This window comes from Pelobates fuscus, chromosome 4 (assembly GCF_036172605.1).
Source record: "Pelobates fuscus isolate aPelFus1 chromosome 4, aPelFus1.pri, whole genome shotgun sequence".
NCBI classification, from domain to species: domain Eukaryota; kingdom Metazoa; phylum Chordata; class Amphibia; order Anura; family Pelobatidae; genus Pelobates; species Pelobates fuscus.
The window spans coordinates 224802425-224821161 of record NC_086320.1 but is presented as its reverse complement, the minus strand read 5'-3'; the positions used below and the strand labels follow the sequence as shown (position 1 = coordinate 224821161).

General features: G+C 43.6%; 1 protein-coding gene across 3 annotated transcripts in view; it reads right to left on the bottom strand.

Moving 5' to 3' along the window:
- Positions 1-14420, bottom strand: part of LOC134607980 (uncharacterized) — a 109446-nt gene extending 95026 nt beyond the window's left edge. For all 3 annotated transcript variants that reach the window (XM_063450596.1, XM_063450597.1, XM_063450598.1), the window contains exon 1: positions 14257-14420. The gene's annotated coding sequence lies outside the window, so the exon portion shown is untranslated. The remainder of the gene's footprint in view (positions 1-14256) is intronic.
- Between the last annotated feature and the right edge of the window lie 4317 nt (positions 14421-18737).

Genomic DNA, 18737 nt, shown 5'->3' with positions numbered 1-18737 from the left:
GTGTTTTGCACTAGTCCTGATGAAAGTCTGTGGTTAACAGACTGAAACGTCGACCTTCTGCTGATTGTTTAAAAGTTAAGTTTTACTTTATTTACAAGTCCTGGGAGTGCTATCTTTCTTTCATTTTTTATATATATATATATATATATATATATATATATATATATATATATATATATATATTTTTTTTTTTATTTTTATTTTTTTTTATAATTCTTTTTTTTTATTGTGCACGATATAACAAAGGTATGCTTGCAATGCCACGACAGCAGTTACAGGCGATTTGAAAATAAGTATAAGTTGACATTTGCATGGCATTTGGAGAAAGGCACAATTTTTAAATGTGTAAACAAGCTTAATACAGGCTAACTTTGTATGTCTATGGTGGCGGTTCAAGTTATGATCACCAAGCTTGAGACAGTTAACATATAGTGATTATATACTGGTGATTAATGGCTGTTAAACATTGCCTAACGAGCTAGAGTACCCTGTTAACCCCTTAAGGACAGAGCTTCAGAAGCTTGTCTTTCACTTAATGACAACGGCATTTTTTGAATTTTTTGCTATTTGCGTTCAACTGCAATTTGCATTTTACTAATTTATTGCACCAACACATATTATATACCGTTTTTTAAAGGACAGAAAGGGCTTTAATTTGATGTAACACACATATAAATGCTTATTTATTATTAAAAAAATACAGAAATATGCAAAAAAAATTAATTTTTGTGTGTTTTTTTTACAGTTTTTGCAATAATAATGTGTACATAATTAGTGCAGGTTAAGGAAAGTAATTAAAAATAAATTCATTGGGGGCGGGGCCGGACCGCCGAGCTGGACGGTCGCAAGCCTGAACAGCTCCTGCAATTCAACGCAAGTTGCCCTCTAAAACCAAGTCTCCCCACGTAAAATCAGACCGCCAGAGCAGATACCCAGAGCCGAGTGACTACTGGACCCGGGGAGAGGCTGGCTCACGGAGCTTCAGTCCCTCGGGGGAGAAAAACGCAATGCCCAAACCAGGGCCTTCTTCTGCAGTGAGTGGGGCGGACGGCCGCTGCCCCACTATCCTGCGCCACGGAACCTAGCCACGGGTACTGACCGGCGCGGATCCGGCTCCGTTCCCCCCCCTCTGGACCGGGGGGGTGATCCCGGTCCCTACACTGTGGCCCTAACCGCAACAATACAACTGAGGCGGGGAGCCCGACAGCAACATCTAAAATGGTGGGCGCCATGTGCGCGGACGGTAGCCTGAAGGCCCCAGCCAGACGCAATTACCCAAACCACCAGCGGGCAGCAAGATGCACTGAGCCCTGTCACATGGGAACGCAACGACAGAGCCCTGCCACATACCGCGGTAAACTCCTGGCTGACCCGGCTTACATACCAGGGACATGGACCGGGTCTCCACAGCAGCCTTCCTGGGCCTTGATCCCCTGGAGGACGTTCCACGAACCGCAGCCCTGAGCCCACGCATATTCCATCAGCCAGGCAGCCCGTTACTGGCCAGCAGTGCAACCGGAGCCGAGGACACAAGTGGCCGCTCAAGCAAAGCCCAAAGCTGGCAGAGTGGAATACACCGGGCCAGTCCTCCCATCACACCTCCGCTCACAACATCGGGTCAGAGGCAGGTGAGCCACGAGAATGGAGGATTCAACAAGCCCAGCTACATAACCTGCCCAGGCTCACGAAAGACAACGTGATTACCACGGTGAGACCACAATGGAGCCCAGCACATGGCGATCCTGCTCACAGATGATCACACAGCTCGTTTTGGGATTCACCTGTAGCCTGCTGTCACACACCCACACAAGCATGCTTCCACTGCTTCATCTAGGGACTGTCCTCCCCTGGCTTGCTCCCGGTCAGCTACATGCCCAGCTGGACACTTAACACATGGGTCGCACAGAGAGGTGTCCTATGAGCCTGTTTCATAAACCTGTTTCATAAGCCTGTTTCCTAAACCTGATATACAAACCTGACCTGTAAGCCTGATATATAGGCCTGATAGATAGGCCTGACTCAAAAACAAGTTGTATACGCCAGGTTTTTCAAGCTGTTTTGACTTAAATATACAAAAAAGTGCAATGTCTATCCAAGCCACATTACAGTCTATGTATGAAAGCAGAAAACCTGGTAGAATGCTGTTGTGGCAAATGCCGGCATAAATGTACCTTGTCTAACATATGCACAATAAAAATATTAAAAAAAAAAAAAAAAAAAAAAAAAAAAAAATAAATTCATTTAGTTGTTCTGAATTACAGAATATATAATGTGTCTGGGATTTTAAGTTTTTTTTGGAAGTTACAGGTCACAAAGCACAAGGAGTAAAATAAACTTTTTATGTGGAGCGATTTTAGAATTTGGTATGTTTGTCTTGTAAGCCTAATAGCCATAAAAGAAAACAAAATTGCCACACAAAAGTATATATTTATATAAAGTAGACACCACAGGCTATTTACCTAAGGTTGTTTTGACACTTTCTACGTAGCCATTTTACCGCCAACCTCTGCTAAATATTGGAGTAAAATTGTGTTTTTTGGGGGTTTTCGCACACAAACTTATAACAAAGAACTTCTCATGTGTATTTTGTAAAGTTGGTGTGTGCTATTCCTGTACAAAGTTTTATTATGTGTTCAGTTACTTCTGCTGAGTACAACGGTACCCCCATTGTATGTCTTTGGCACTATTTCGTGAAGCTACAGTGCCATATAGGAGACCTGTCCTTTTCAGTATTCACAGTAGAATTTTGAGAGACGGATTTAATGAGCCTATGCTTCCATTTGGGGTATTATAACAGTTTGACTGTTCAAAAACACCCCACAAAGGCCTACCATTTGTAAAAGAAGACACTCCAGGGTATCTCATAAGGTGCATATTGTGCCTTAACATGCCCCCATTTTTTTACCATTACATGCCAAAGTATGTGGTAAAAAATAATTTTGTGCATTTTTTACATACGGATTGCATTTTTGCTGGGCATTTTGTATATTTCATGTGTGCCACTAAGTTCAAACCCCCCAAATTATGCTCAGCTAAGTCTTCTGAGTAAAAGGACACCCCCATGGTATGTCTATGGCACTATTTTGTGAAGCTACAGTGCCATATAGGAGACCAAGCCATATCAGTTTTGACCGAACTTTGAATTTTGACGCCGGGCCTATGTGCAATTTCCAAGCATCTTTGCAGGTTTTAAATTCAAACTACACCACAAAGGCCTACCATTTCTTAAAGTAGACACCCCAGGGTATTTCAAAAGGCATATTTTGAACCTTAGCATGGGATCATTTTTCCGCTAGCGTGTACCAGGTGTAGCGGTTATAAGCGTTTTTTTCTGCCTTTTTGACACACAAAGTGAGTTTGCACAGTATATTTTGCAAACCATATGTGTACTACCACTGTATAATACTTCATATTTTGCTCAGCTATGTCTGCTGAGTACAAAAATACCCCAGTATGTACCTTTGCCAGGTATATGTGGACATCGGAGGGGCACATTTGGGACACAGCCATTCCATTTTTTTTCACATTTTGAATTTTTACGCTGTGCCCATGTCCCATTTTAGAGTATTTTACCAGGCTATATAATCCAAATACCATTTCTTAAAGAAGACATCCCAGGGTATTTCAAAAGGCATATTTTGAACCTTAGCGTGGGATCATTTTTCCGCTAGCTTGTACCAGGTGTAGTGGTAATGAGCGTTATTAAATGTATTTTTTTACTTTTTAAAAAATTTTTTTACTTTTTAAAACTATTTTTTCAACTTTTGTTTTGATTATTCATTTTTTTAAAGTTTCCTAAACTTTCGTAAAACTTTTTTTTTACAGATTTAACATTTTTCTAAGCTTTTTTTTTTACGTTAACCCCTAACTAGCAGTAAGCAGCACTAACAGTAAATTCCCCATTTTCCCAGAACTCCCACCCACCCCAGCTAGCAAAATATTTAATTATACAATATTTAAATTAGTTAATTAAATAAATTTAACCCCTGAGGGTTAAAAAATAAATAAAAGTTAATCGTCAGGGGTTAAAAAAAAAATTAGAACAGTATAATACTGTGATCTGTATTTTGATCACTGTAGGCAGTGATCGACTGGCAGGGAAGGGGTTGATTTTTATTTGGACTGGGTAAAGGGTTTATTTTTTTAAAATTTTTTACTTAAACATTATTAAAACTTTTTTTTTTTAACTTTTTAAAGCTTATTTTTAAACTTTTTTTTAACGTTAACCCCTAGTTAGCGTAATACTAAATCCCCCAATTCCCCACTAACTTCCACCCTCCCCAGCTAGCTAAATTTATAATTTTAAAATATTTAAATTAATTAATAAAATAAATTGAACCCCTGAGGGTTAAAAAAAAAAAAGAATTAACCCTCAGGGGTTAAAAAAAAAATCAGATCTTAGTAAAAATGTAATCCCTGCCAATTGATCACTGTAGTCAGTGATCAATTGGCAGGGAAGGGGTTAAATTTTTATTAAAATGGGTAAAGGGGGGGTAAAGGGGGGTGGGATTTTAATTTTACTATTTTTTTTTCCACCAGGGGGCAGGATCACTGAAGATCCGTCTCCCTGCACTTCACACAGAACCAGGAAGTGCAGGGAGGCGGAGGTGAGTATAGAGAGCACATGTGCCCGCTCAGACATGCTGTCAGAGCGGGCACATGTACTGGGGCAGCCCGATCCGGTGCTCCCGGTCTGCCTCTAATGCAGAGGCAGACCGGAGCACCATTAACCCCACGATCGCGGCGATCTGGGGTTAATTTTAACGGGTGACGGACGAGGTCCGTCACTCGTCATTAACGCATTCCCCTGAGTGACGGACCTCGTCCGTCACTCGTCGTTAAGGGGTTAAAGTAGCTTCACCTAGGTTAATCTAGTCTAGCAATAACACAGGTAATACATGCATAAAACGTTAGTTACGTAATCAGGCTAGAGTTGTCAAACTATTTAGCAGAAATGTTTAGCTGTTTAGTTGAGACACACAGGCATCCCTCTAAGTTAAGCCGGGCGCTTAAGTCTGAGCGTACAATAACTTTCGTATGTCATAGCGTTAAGTTATTCAGGCATGTGATCTCAAGTGAAAAAATGCCAAGCTGATACGTCGATGGGTAGACTAACTGAGTAAACAATGAGTTTGTCGTGTATCAATACCAGTAGTATGTACCACTGTTGCCCCCTGATTGAGAATTGTTAAATGAGGGTTTTGCAGCAGTCACCCTGTATTAGTCCGCAAGTCAGTAGATCCAGGCTGTGTGGTAGGCATGTGAAGCTGTGTTGCGCTCCACCATTCAGCGAGCTGGGTAGGATTTGTATGTGTCGCCTAGTGGCTTGTTTAGCCTTGGCTCTGGGTGTCCGTCCGCCATTTTGGTGGGATGCATGGCTGTATAGGCCCTCTAAGCGGTCGCCACACGTGGGTGTCGATGGCAAGTGGGGCAGTCAGTGGGGACCGGGATAACCCCCCACCGGTCCAGGGAGGAGGGGGGAGAAGAGATCAAGTGCTGCAGCAGCCTTCTCTTGCATGCAAGGGATCGGCCCGTGGCAGTAAGACAGGGCGGCGGCCGTCCACCCCGTAATCCGCGGGGTGTCTCCAATTCAACTGGAGCTTCAAGATGCCGTGAGCGGAATAGGTCAGTATCCCCTCCAGTGTCTTTTTTCCGGGATATTAGCTCGCCCCCGCTCAAATTTATTTTTAATGGCAAAATATAAAAGCAAGAAAGATTTTATATGTTGACTATAGTGATCCTTAGATAGTAATGGGAGTCATATTGTACATTGGAACTTTGTGAACTTATCCCAACTTTATTTGTTTTGCACAGTGTTGCCATACAAAGTAAAAATTTTAAAAATAATTACAGTGGGACCTTGGTTTACGAATATAATGCGTTCTCCGGGACGTTTCTTATTGCGAAAAATTTGTAAACCAAAACGCGGTTTCCCTTAGGAATGCATTGAAAACCAATTAATCCGTTCTGGAGGTCAGAAAAAAGTCAAAATGAGCAGGCATGGAAACCGACCCAAAATGCACCAAAAATACCCAAAACAACTGCAAACAATTTCCAGAATGGCTCCAAAACTCGATGCAAAAGCCACTCCAACACCTCCACACTTGAAACCACGTACTACCCACAGGCTCCAGCATGCAGGGGGCGGCGCTATAAACCTCCCAGGTGCAATGCATCCTGGGGAAACTTGCTTTGTATTGCGAAATTTTTTTGTAAACCGAGGCATTTTCATTGGATTTTCATTTGTAAGCGAAAATTATGTTAACCGAGTCGTTTCTAAACCGAGGTCCCACTGTACACTGTTCTACCAGTGTTTGTGTAACTTGTAGCAATTGTATCGATATGGTAGTATCCTGTTTGCAACAAAATGTTCAGCTAATTAGTGTATGGTCATTGTCCACTGACCAGAGAGATTGAGTAGAAAAACAGGAAATGTAACTACAACCATAACTTATTTAGACAAAGGAAGGGAGAGAATCAAGGAGAAGAAATAAAAAGAAAAGGTTTGGTTGTATAGAATCATATCCAGGGTAATAGGCACAATGAAGAAGTGTTCCAGGTATATGCTTTTATTAACCATTGACGTCTGAAAACTCACAACAATAAGGGGACAACAATTATAGGTTTTTTTTGTGTTTTTCATTCAGTTCTCTCAAAATTTACAAAAAATTGTATGGAGGAAAAGTTACCGTATATACTAGAGTATAAGCCGAGTTTTTCAGCACATTTTTTGTGCTGAAAAACCCCAACTCTGCTTATACTCGAGTCAATAGTCTGTATTATGGCAATTTGCATTGCCATAATAAAGACTGGGGCTGTGGGGGCTGCAGAGAGCGTTACTTACCTGTCCTGCAGCTCCTGTCAGCTCTCTCCTCCTCCGCGCCGTTCGTTCAGTACCTAGGTCAGCTCCCAGTGTAAGTTACAGTGGGAGCTGACAGAAGAGCTGACCGGACGGCGCGGAGGAGGAGAGAGCTGGCAGGAGCTGCAGGACAGGTAAGTAACAGCTCTGACAGCCTCCCTCTCCCCCCCCCCCCCCCACTGAACAATGCCACTGGACCACCAGGGAGTAAGAGCCCCCCTCCCTGGCCAGCTAGCAAGCAGGGAGGGGGGGGGCGAAAATAATAAATAATAATAATAATAATAATATAACAATCAAAATGCCCACCCCCACCAACACATACACAAACACACACTTCATTCATACACTGCACTCATACACACACTGCACTCATACACACACACACACACACCACTCATACATACACGCACTGCACTCATTATATACACACACTGTAAATAAATATTCAATTAATATAATTTTAGGATCTAATTTTATTTAGAAATTTACCCGTAGCTGCTGCATTTCCCACCCTAGTCTTATACTCGAGTCAATAAGTTTTCCCAGTTTTTTGGGGTAAAATTGGGGGCCTCGGCTTATATTCGGGTCGGCTTATACTCGAGTATATACGGTAAAGGTTTTGTCGAAGTAAAAACTTAATCCCATATTTGTTACTCCAACCATAATACAGTTGCAAGAAAAAGTATGTGAACCCTTTGGAATGATATGGATTTCTGCACAAATTGGTCATAAAATGTGATCTGATCATCTAAGTCACAACAATAGACAATCACAGTCTGCTTAAACTAATAACACACAAAGAATGAAATGTTGCCATGTTTTATTGAACACACCATGTAAACATTCACAGTGCAGGTGGAAAAAGTATGTGAACCCTTGGATTTAAGAACTGGTTGAACCTCCTTTGGCAGCAATAACTTCAACTAAAAGTTTCCTGTAGTTGCAGATCAGACGTGCACAACGGTCAGGAGTAATTCTTGACCATTCCTCTTTACAGAACTGTTCCAGTTCAGCAATATTCTTGGGATGTCTGGTGTGAATCACTTTCTTGAGGTCATGCCACAGCATCTCAATCGGGTTGAGGTCAGGACTCTGACTGGGCCACTTCAGAAGGCGTATTTTCTTCTGTTTAAGCCATTCTGTTGTTGATTTACTTCTATGCTTTGGGTCATTGTCCTGTTGCAACACCCATCTTCTGTTGAGCTTCAGCTGGAAGACAGATGGCCTTAAGTTCTCCTGCAAAATGTCTTGATAAACTTGGGAATTCATTTTTCCTTCGATGATAGCAATCCGTCCAGGCCCTGACGCAGCAAAGCAGCCCCAATCCATGATGCCCCCACCACCATACTTCACATTTGGGATGAGGTTTTGATGTTGGTGTGCTGTGCCTCTTTTTTGCCACACATAGTGTTGTGTGTTTCTTCCAAACAACTCAACTTTGGTTTCATCTGTCCACAGAATATTTTGCCAGTACTGCTGTGGAACATCCAGGTGCTCTTGTGCAAACTGTAAACATGCAGCAATGTTTTGTTTAGACAGCAGTGGCTTCCTCTGTGGTATCCTCCCATAAAATCCATTCTTGTTTAGTGTTTTACGTATTGTAGATTCACTAACAGGGATGTTAGCATTTGCCAGTGACTTTTGTAAGTCTTTAGCTGACACTCTAGGATTCTTCATCACCTCATTGAGCAGTCTGCGCTGTGCTCTTGCAGTCATCTTTACAGGACGGCCACTCCTAGGCAGAGTAGTAGCAGTGCTGAACTTTCTCCATTTATAGACAATTTGTCTTACCATGGACTGATGAACAGGAAGGCTTTTGGAGATACTTTTATAACCCTTTCCAGCTTTATGCAAGTCAACAATTCTTAATCGTAGGTCTTCTGAGAGCTCTTTTGTGCGAGGCATCATTCACATCAGGCAATGCTTCTTGTGAAAAGCAAACCCAGAACTGGTGTGTGTGTTTTTATAGGGCAGGGCAGCTGTAACCAACACCTCCAATCTCATCTCATTGATTGGACTCCAGTTGGCTGACATCTCACTCCAATTAGCTCTTGGAGATGTCATTAGTCTAGGGGTTCACATACTTTTTCCACCTGCACTGTGAATGTTTACATGGTGTGTTCAATAAAAACATGGCAACATTTCATTCTTTGTGTGTTATTAGTTTAAGCAAACTGTGATTGTCTATTGTTGTGACTTAGATGATCAGATCACATTTTATGACCAATTTGTGCAGAAATCCAGATCATTCCAAAGGGTTCACATACTTTTTCTTGCAACTCTTCAAGGCTCTGCAAGATGGCAGCGCAATTCTTGTGCTCCCTAAAGGCTCTACACTTATCCTCGCCAAAAGCGCCTTTTCAGTACAAAAATAGGCAAAACACACAGAGCATCACATGCCCCCAAACCTATAGACAACCCCAGGGGGACTTCGCATTCCCCCCCTCGACAATACCTGCATGCCCTGACGGACCTTGATCCACAGGCTTAAAATGACCTGCCAAATAAGCGGACCTAAATATATAACAACAGAGCTTCATGCCTTAAGAGAAGACATATGCGGCCTACAGCTTGAGGCAGACTGCGACCACGTCATCGGCGCAGACTGCTAAGACGGATGCCCTAAGACTCCGCACAACCCAATTACGGCAGATGGCCTACCACGTGGAATACCTCGACAATCTGGGAAGGAGGCAGAACATCAGGATTTGAGGGGTGCTGAGGGAGATTGATAATCTAACACCCATACAAGTTACATTGACCGAACTCTTCAACAAGCTCCTGGGCTGCTCCTCACAGACCCCAATGGACTTTGTGAGAGCCCACAGAACTAAAGGTCCTTCCGGGAGCCCGCTGCGCGATATAATATTCTATATGGCGAACTTCCAGCTGAAAGAGGATATACTCAGAAAGGCAAGAGACACGGACAGAGTGTTAATGTAGGGGACTGAGATACTGTAACGAAAATATACCCCAACACGCAGGATTCAACTCAACAGAAGACAACACAGAGGGGAGATACGTCTACCGGACCTTAGAATGGCCGGACTCGACGTATATGAGAGGAGTACAGAGTCAGGAGCGATCCGAGGTCAATGGCACAAAGAGACAGCGAAAACTAAGACTAGCCGGGGTCTGGTACACAGTAAACAGCAAGCCGGCAAACAGAACAGATAAGGATAAAGAGATAACGTAGTCAGAAACAAAGCCAAGGTCAAGTACGAAGGAACACAACAAGCGCTAAAGGGAACTGAAACAGAAACCACGATAGGGCGAGGAACTAAGGGAAAAAGGTGAGTATATATACCTAAACATCTATTTTGATTGGCCCCTGTCATATCCACGCCCTCAAAAGGTAAGTCTATGGGGAGTGTGGCATGACAGGGACCAATGGGAGGCCTTTGCCAATTTAGGCTCCCACTGTCCCTTTAAGAGCGCGCCCGATACGCACGGCACGCTCTTAGAGTCAGGCGGGACACGTGACCGCTTCTCGCGGTCACTGCCCGCCCCTCCTGTCACAGATGGCGGATGAGCCGCGCGCGCGGCTTGAACAGAGGACCCCGGCCGGCCCCTGGAAAGGGTAAGTACCGCTACAGATACAACTTTATCCCGACCTGTCTCCTGCCACGCTGGCATACCGTTGGGCCTTGCTCCCCTTCACCAGACAACTGCAAGCCAACCAGATCAGATACCGCTGGTGCTTCCCCACAGGCTTACAGGTACACACACACCGAAAGGCCCCTTCGTGATCAAGGAGAGGGAAGACTTGGACACCCTCGCAGTGGAATTACAAATAACCCCCACACCCCTGCATTGGCCGGACCCCTTGGTACTCTACCTACCCACTCAAGGACAGGCTGCACCGCAACTGAGGAACTCGTGCCAGTAGGCGACCCGACCATCTGGGACTCCTGCGTAACAGTGACACCTTTCACCACAATGACGGACTGTGTCTGCCTTTTGGCCTATGAACTCTCTCACTAGCACCAAAATACAAGTATCCACTACGAATGGCCTTACGGCCCAATGGACATAAGCATATATATATATATATATATATATATATATATATATATATATATATTAAAAAAACACACAAACCCTGAATCCCGTTTTTAAAGGGGGACACTAGCACTGAACAGGGAGGGGACCACCATTTCATAGATGGTGAAACTGGAGTCCACAAAGAGGGGGGAGGGTGCAGCCATGGGTTTGGGCGACCGTACCCACCTTAATGCTACGTGATGACCTGCCAAGAAGCGAGCCGGGGGGCGTGGCCCCTGTCCACTCAGAGATCTAGCCAAACCCTAAATAAGCTGAGGAAATTCGGAGAGGGAGTTCTGGTCCTAGGGGGGAAACTTTAATCTTATGCTAAACCCGAGATGGGATTCATCCTCAGGCACCTCCCACATCCCGACCCAACATATATCAATGATTAAATCACTATTATCTAAGAACAAACTTGTGGATTGCTGGAGAGCCCACCACCCCGATGAACGGGACTATACATTCTTCTCTCACCCACAAAACACGTACACGCGAATAGATTATTTCTTCATGTCACATTATCATCTCCCTGTCATCCTACAAGCCGAGCACGGCACGGGATGTGGTCTGACCATGCCCCGGTGACAATCACACTTTCATCCCCTCTATACAGGCCTAAGGTAGCCAAATGGTGACTCAATGAACATGAACTCTCCCGACCTGATGTTAAATCAGAAATAGGGATGGTCCTCAAGGAATATTTCACAATCAATACACCAACACAAACAACCCCGAAAATACTCTGGGTAGCCCACAAAAGTGTAGTGAGGGGGCACTTTCTACAAAAGAGCGTTATAATGAAAAAACAGAGGCAGACATGACCACCCAATTGGTAGAAATCCAAAAAATAGACTCCCTAAATAAAGACAAATCTATCCACGCACCAAAACAGACTCCTAACACTACGGAGGGAACTGACCCAACTGCTCCAGACCAGATACCACAGAGAAGCATTGAGGCACAAGGCGTTCTCCTTACATGGGAATAAGAGCGGCAGACTGTTGGCACAGATGCTGGTTGAACGTAGGCAGATTACGTATATTGACACATCACAAGATAGCCGCGTACACGGACGATTTACTCTACTACATAACAAACCCAGAAGTGTCACTCCCTAACATTCTAAAAGACTTTCGTGACTTTTGGAACATTGTCCAACTTAAAAATAAACTTCTCCAAATCGTTCATCCTAAATGTTAGTGTCCCAGAACATAGGGCGATTCCGATTCACCAACACTACAACTTCCAATGGGCAACCCAAAAAATCAGATACCTGGGCACATGGCTAACACGAAAGGAGGGAGAACTTTTTTAAGGAAAACTTTGCCCGGATGCCCGCAACGTTTTGCACGTAAATGCAGGAGTGGCGTACCCACACATCTCTTGGCTGGGCAGGATTCAGGTAGTCAAGAAGAATCCTCCCACGCCTACTATACCTCTTCCAAACCATCCCGTAGCGATCCCTCACTCCTTTTTCACCTCACTACGCATGGCCCTTGGACACTACATCTGGAATGGGAAAAGATCCAGAATAAAACACACCCTGCTAATCCAACCAAAAGATAAGGGTGGCCTGGCGATGCCCGAATTCTCCCTTTACTACAAGGCCTGCCATCTCCTGCGATTAATAGAATGGTCCAAACAAAAGGTACACAAACCATGGAAACAGGCAGAGGAGAGCGAGGAGGGCGTCCCCATTGCTTTGCTGCCATGGTTACCACCCGGGGAGAGAGAGAGACTGCTCCTCGTACACAAGAGCCACCTTACGAGTATGGCATCGTACCATGGGAAAACACGCTATTTCGACATGCCCATCTCCCCTACTTCCATTGACACAACCCGGACTTTCTGCCGGGACTGGACCAAAACGCCTTTAAAACCCTTATAGATGACCCCTTACCCAGACATGTATTTTCGACAGAAGGTATTAACAAACTAGCCGACACGAGGGGCGATTCGAACATAACCTTTCTTATGCGACTGAAACACAAACAATTACAGAGCTTTATTGAAACATTCCCACAAGGTACTGTACTAGCCCAGGCCCCACCATATTAGAAAGTACTTGCTCTATTTCGTATAAGCTTTACTACTGACACATACCCCTACTGAACTGCGAAGCTTCATAGGGAATGGGAGACAGTCCTTGACTGCACATTTGACAAGGCAGAGTGGGAAAAATATGCTCTAGCAAAAAACACAGGAGACAGCATACAAACTGTTAACCTTCTGGTACCGTACTCCCTCAACACTACACAAGATAACCCTGGATCACTCCCCATTATGCTGGAGATGTGAGGAGGACAGAGGCACACTTCTCCACATCTGGTGGGAATGCAAGAAGATCCTTCCATTCTGGAAGGGGATATACACAATGCTAGAGTTATTCACGGAAAGCCCACCCCCCTTAAAACCCGCAGAAATGCTTATACATCACAACAAGACTCCTAGAACCTTCTATAAGAAATCTATCACGATCTGCATCCTGAATATAGCCAAATTAGTAATCCCACGACAATGGAAACAACCGGTAACTCTCCCATTGGGCTATACCTAAGTAGAAAATAAACACCAAACCCACAAAAAGAAAAGTGCGGGGAGAGAATACCGAAACCCCAGCAATAAACTACAATTGCTATACTGGAAATGTGATTCAATAAGGGACCTGCGACTCCTCAGATGCTTGGGGCATGTGTGCCCACATAATACAGTGATTTTCGATGACTATTGCTCTCTCTCTTCTTAGTTATATAAGGGACCTGCGAGCCCCACACTGTATTTTCTGTATTTCTTGAGAATATGAAAATTACCGTTGATAAAACAATAAAAATTATATTTACAAATAAAAACACCATTGTGCCTGTGGTAAATAATAAAATACGCTAAAAATACACTTTTACCAGTGTCCCTTTAAGCCATCACCCTAATGTTTTATATTCTATCATAATTTAGTTAATCCCTTACTAGTGAGTTTAACTTGTGTTTATAATGGATACCCACTCTTACTGTACATTTTGTTTTACCCTTAAAATTAGGTATGAATGATCACTGTCTGATGGAATATTTCAAGCACTGGTATTAATGTGAACCCTTATTACTTTCATCTTTAGACTTATATAATACACATTATATTTATATTGTACTTCGCTTATACCCCTCAATAAAAAGAAAATAGACTGACAACATAGAACCTTCTAACATTAGCATTAATGAGCGATTAAACAGCAAGTAGTCCATTAATTTAATTCGTGTGTGTATAATCTCTCCATCTCCCCTGCCTAGTGGCTGAACTCCCCTAAACCAGGGCAGCATTTCACCAACACATTATTTTGATATGGTTTTAAATATACCCGATAGAAAGTGTTTGCTCGCAGTTTTGAGGGTTTCCTTTCCAGCTTCGGCCGTTGATAAAGCGGCAATGTTTCCTAATCCAGGATGAAGCAGGCGCTCACCCCGGGAACCTTTCAGCTGGCCGAATACACGGGGACACTAAACAGCGCACATCGAGCAAACATCAACTTCCGGCTCTGCGTTGTAACGTCATGAGTCAGCGACTCTGTACCTGTTGTGCTGGCTGGTACGTTCTGTGTGAGCCATGTTTAAAGAGCTTGCCAGAGGCTGCCCTGGAATAAGTTTGAACTGTTAACTAAACGTTTCTGCTTTTTGATTACAATGCACTGTGAACCTGTTTTATAAAGGGTCATTGAGTCTATAACACAACCTATACTTACAGCTTTGGTTATGGTGAAAAAGGTCCCTTGGGTGCGTTCCTCCAGAGTGGCTTGTAAATGTGATTAGAAAAAAATCAATGACTTATGCAGTATGATGGAGCATTCGCAAACTTCTATATTCCAAGGAAACAAAGATGTATCAAACAAAACCGTGTGCGTTATAGAAAACCACCTTTAGTAAGTTAAATTAGGGTAAAACGTATACAACATCAAACATCTCAACATAATTTTGTATCATACAAAATAAAAATTAAGGGAACACGTCAGGCACTATAACCACTACAGCCAGTTGTAATGCATATGGTACCAAGAGTGTCCTGGTGTCACCCCCACAGCATGCCTCTAAGAAAGCAGCCCTACATTCGCACCAAGGAACGGTCGGCGTGTAGCACAGCATGAATCATCATTAGACACGCTTGCGATGTGCAGCAGGCACTAGGACCATGTTGGTCATGCACGTTTTGTGTTGGCGAAACTGGGTTTTGGGGCTCTGATTCCCAGAGAGGGCTCAGTGATTGAGAGATTGTATAAGCTGACTTAGTTGTATTAACTCCAGACTTGACTGCATCAGGAATTACAGGTCACACTCCTCAGATGGCCACTGAAGATGCTTCCTGGCTCACTGCTGATCAGCATCTCCACGCACTGATGGGGACGCTGAATTTGCCTCAGAGCATCTCAATGAGGAAGTGCTGATTGGCCAAAACTGCGTTTGGCCCTGCCCCTTGACGATTTTAGCCAATCCAATGCTTTACAAAGCATTGGATTGGCTAAAAATCGGAAATTCTGATTATGTCACCAAGGGGGCGGGGCCAGCACTGCATACCAGCATAATGCTGGAAATAAGGTGAGTTTTATTAAATGAGCACTATAGGGTCAGGAACACAAACATATTCCTGACCCTATAGTGTTAAAACCACTATCTGGCCCCCTTTGCCTCCCTAAAGATAGTAAAATCTTACTTGTATTCAAGTCGAAAGCTGCTGCCTCTGCCTGTGAACTTCCTCTGACATCATCAGAAATGGTGGCCTGATCCAATCACAAAGCTTCCCCATATGATTGGCTGAGACTGACAAGGAGGCAGATCAGTGGCAGAGCCAGCACAATTCAAACACAACCCTGGCCAATCAGCATTTTTTTTTTGGGGGGGGGGGGGGGGGCAAGCCATCTAAATGGTGGGTTAAACACTATAGGGTCAGGAATACATGTTTGTGTTCCTGACCCTATAGTGCTCATTTAATAAAACTCACCTTATTTCCTTTATACATTCATATTTAGCAAATCCTAACTGTTCGCTTCCTCAAGAAGAAACATCTCAAAAGTTTTGTGAATCCCTTTCTCACTTTTTTAAACAAAAAATTGATCTAATCAGGAGCAACATAGTGGTGGAACCTGATGCAGAAACTTTTACACCCTATGATGGCTCGATGTTCTCGAATTTTAAACCCGTTAGTTCATCTGAGATTCTGTTCATCCTCAAGTCTCTCAGGGCATCGTCCTCATCGCTGGATCCCTGCACTGCTCAGCTTGTGAAGGATGCCGCTGATGCTTTGGCCCCCTATATTGCAGACATTGTTAGTATGTCATTTGCCACCGGAGTTGTTCCTGGCATTCTGAAGCAGGCTGATGTTATCCCTCTGCTGAAGACACCAACTGTGCCACGCTCCGAGTTGAGCAACAATCGACCTATTTCCACCTTGCCTTTTTTGGCCAAGATCATCGAGAGAGCGGCGGTATGGCAAATTCAGCCTCACCTGGAATCTAATCACATTCTGGATGACTTCCAATCGGGATTTCGACCTGGTAGAGGGACAGAAACTGCCCTGGTTAAAGTCCACGCCGATCTCCTGTGGGCTTTGGACAGAGGGGAGGAAATTGCCCTGGTACTCCTGGATTTATCGGCGGCCTTCGATACCATCGATCATGATAGATTGACAGAGAGGCTACTTACTGTGGCTGGTGTGGATGACAGGGCGCTAGCTTGGGTGACCTCGTTTCTCCACGACAGGGTTCAAAGGGTAAAATTGGGGACATTTTACTCCTCTAACATCTCCCTGACGTGTGGAGTCCCCCAGGGTTCGGCTTTATCTCCAATCCTGTTTAACATCTATATGAGGCCACTGACCCATATCATCCGCCGCCACATGCTTCCCTATCATATCTATGCCGACGATACCCAGTTGTACTTTCGCCTGCCCAAGAAAAAGGAGGATCAAATCAATCTTTCTTCATGCCTACAGGATATCCAGTCGTGGATGGGAGCCAATTATTTAAAACTTAATGGCTCCAAAACTGAATGCATCATCTTCAGTAACCAGGAGGTGAATAGTATCTTTCCCTCATGGCCGGACTCGTTTTCTCCATCTCCGAGTCCTGCCACTAAGGTCAGAGATCTGGGAGTCATTCTCGATTCCAGGTTGACACTGAAGCCTCAGATTAATCAGGTGGTAAGCTCTTGCCACTACCACCTGAAGCTTCTGAGGTCTATTTTCAGATTCATTGCCCCCTCCGATCAAATCTCGGTGGTCAACGCCATCATCAGTAGCCGATTGGACTACTGCAATGCTCTGTACATTGGACTGCCTCAGAACATCATACACAAGCTACAGTTGATACAGAACGCAGCTGCAAGGCTACTTACGGGTGTGGCCCGTAATGACCATATCACTCCATCATTAAGAGCCTTGGACTGGTTGCCCGTTCGTGAACGGGTTCTGTTTTAAAATGGTTGTTTGGTATATAAGGCAGTCCATGGTATGGGACCAGACTATCTGAAGGATAAATTCACACGCTATACTCCCAGTCGATCCTTGAGATCGGCTGATTTAGCCTTATTGAAGATTCCAAATTTTAAAAAGAAAAAGTGCGGAGGGAGAACGAGTGATGTTCAGGGAGCGCAATTTTGGAACTCCCTGCCTCTGACATTAAGACTTGAGAATGATCTACTGAAGTTTCGCCGGAGCTTAAAAACAGTTTTATTTGCTCAGGCGTATGGGATGACATGAAACTTTTAACCTGGTTCAAATGCATGTGATTATAATGCTGTTGTTTGCTGGATATTGTTTTGTCTGTTTTATTGCTGATATGCGCATCGAGACCCTATGGGTAATAAGACTGCGTTTCTTAAGAATTTTTAATAAATAAATAAATAAATATTTTCATTGGGGGATATATCTACAAAACAGCTGTTTTATTTTTTGTTTTGTTTTTATTTGGGCAATGGAGTGTCCCTTTAAGGCTTACAATATGACATGTCCAGTGGTACCTGGTTGAATAGGGACAAACACTGCTACTGCACACATTACACAAGGGCAATAAATATTTAAACACCTCCTTGTATTACCTCAGTAAACATACGAACATGTCGACAAGATTCATCATAAGGTAAGCATGCAGTTCCACACAGGGAATGGGAATAAATATCTCACATCCATTTAGAGCTAGTCCAAGCCAATCACAGCTGTGCATTCCACATTTAAAGCACTTGCACTCATCTCACATCCATTTAGGGCCAGTACTAGTCAATCATAACTGTAAACACCACATTTAGAGCACTTTAACTCAAACCAGTCAGCATATTTAACATGTTTTCTTAGCCAGACTAATGAGCTTGTGCCAGGAAGGATTCTCCAAGATGCACTGGAAAAATCTGCTACTTCCATGTCTTTCTTGCTCTAACATTCCATTTTGTGTCTTCATCCTCTCACAGCATTTGCCTCATACTCACCTGTGCCTCTTTCTCTTCAGTTGTCCCTCTCAGTTGTATCCCTTTGTGCCCTTTTTGCCACAACAGCCTTCTCATGTTCCCATCGCCCTTCATATGTCTCTCCAGCCTCCCTTATGTGTCTCCTTATACCCTCTCCTCCTACTTTGAGTCTTGATAGCAGCAGAGGATTTCATTTCAAGCACAGAAAAATAAATTAATGTATCCAGTGCCACTCAGCTAAACTACTCTAGTAAGATTCAATAGAGTCAGTTCCATTCTCAATCTCCTCAAGGAGCTATACAAGTTGAACCAGAAGTCAGCCTGTATAAGGTTCTCAGTCAGAGGTGTAATAAGGAGGTGCAGGCGGTAGTCCACCCAAGTAACAGTCTGGAAG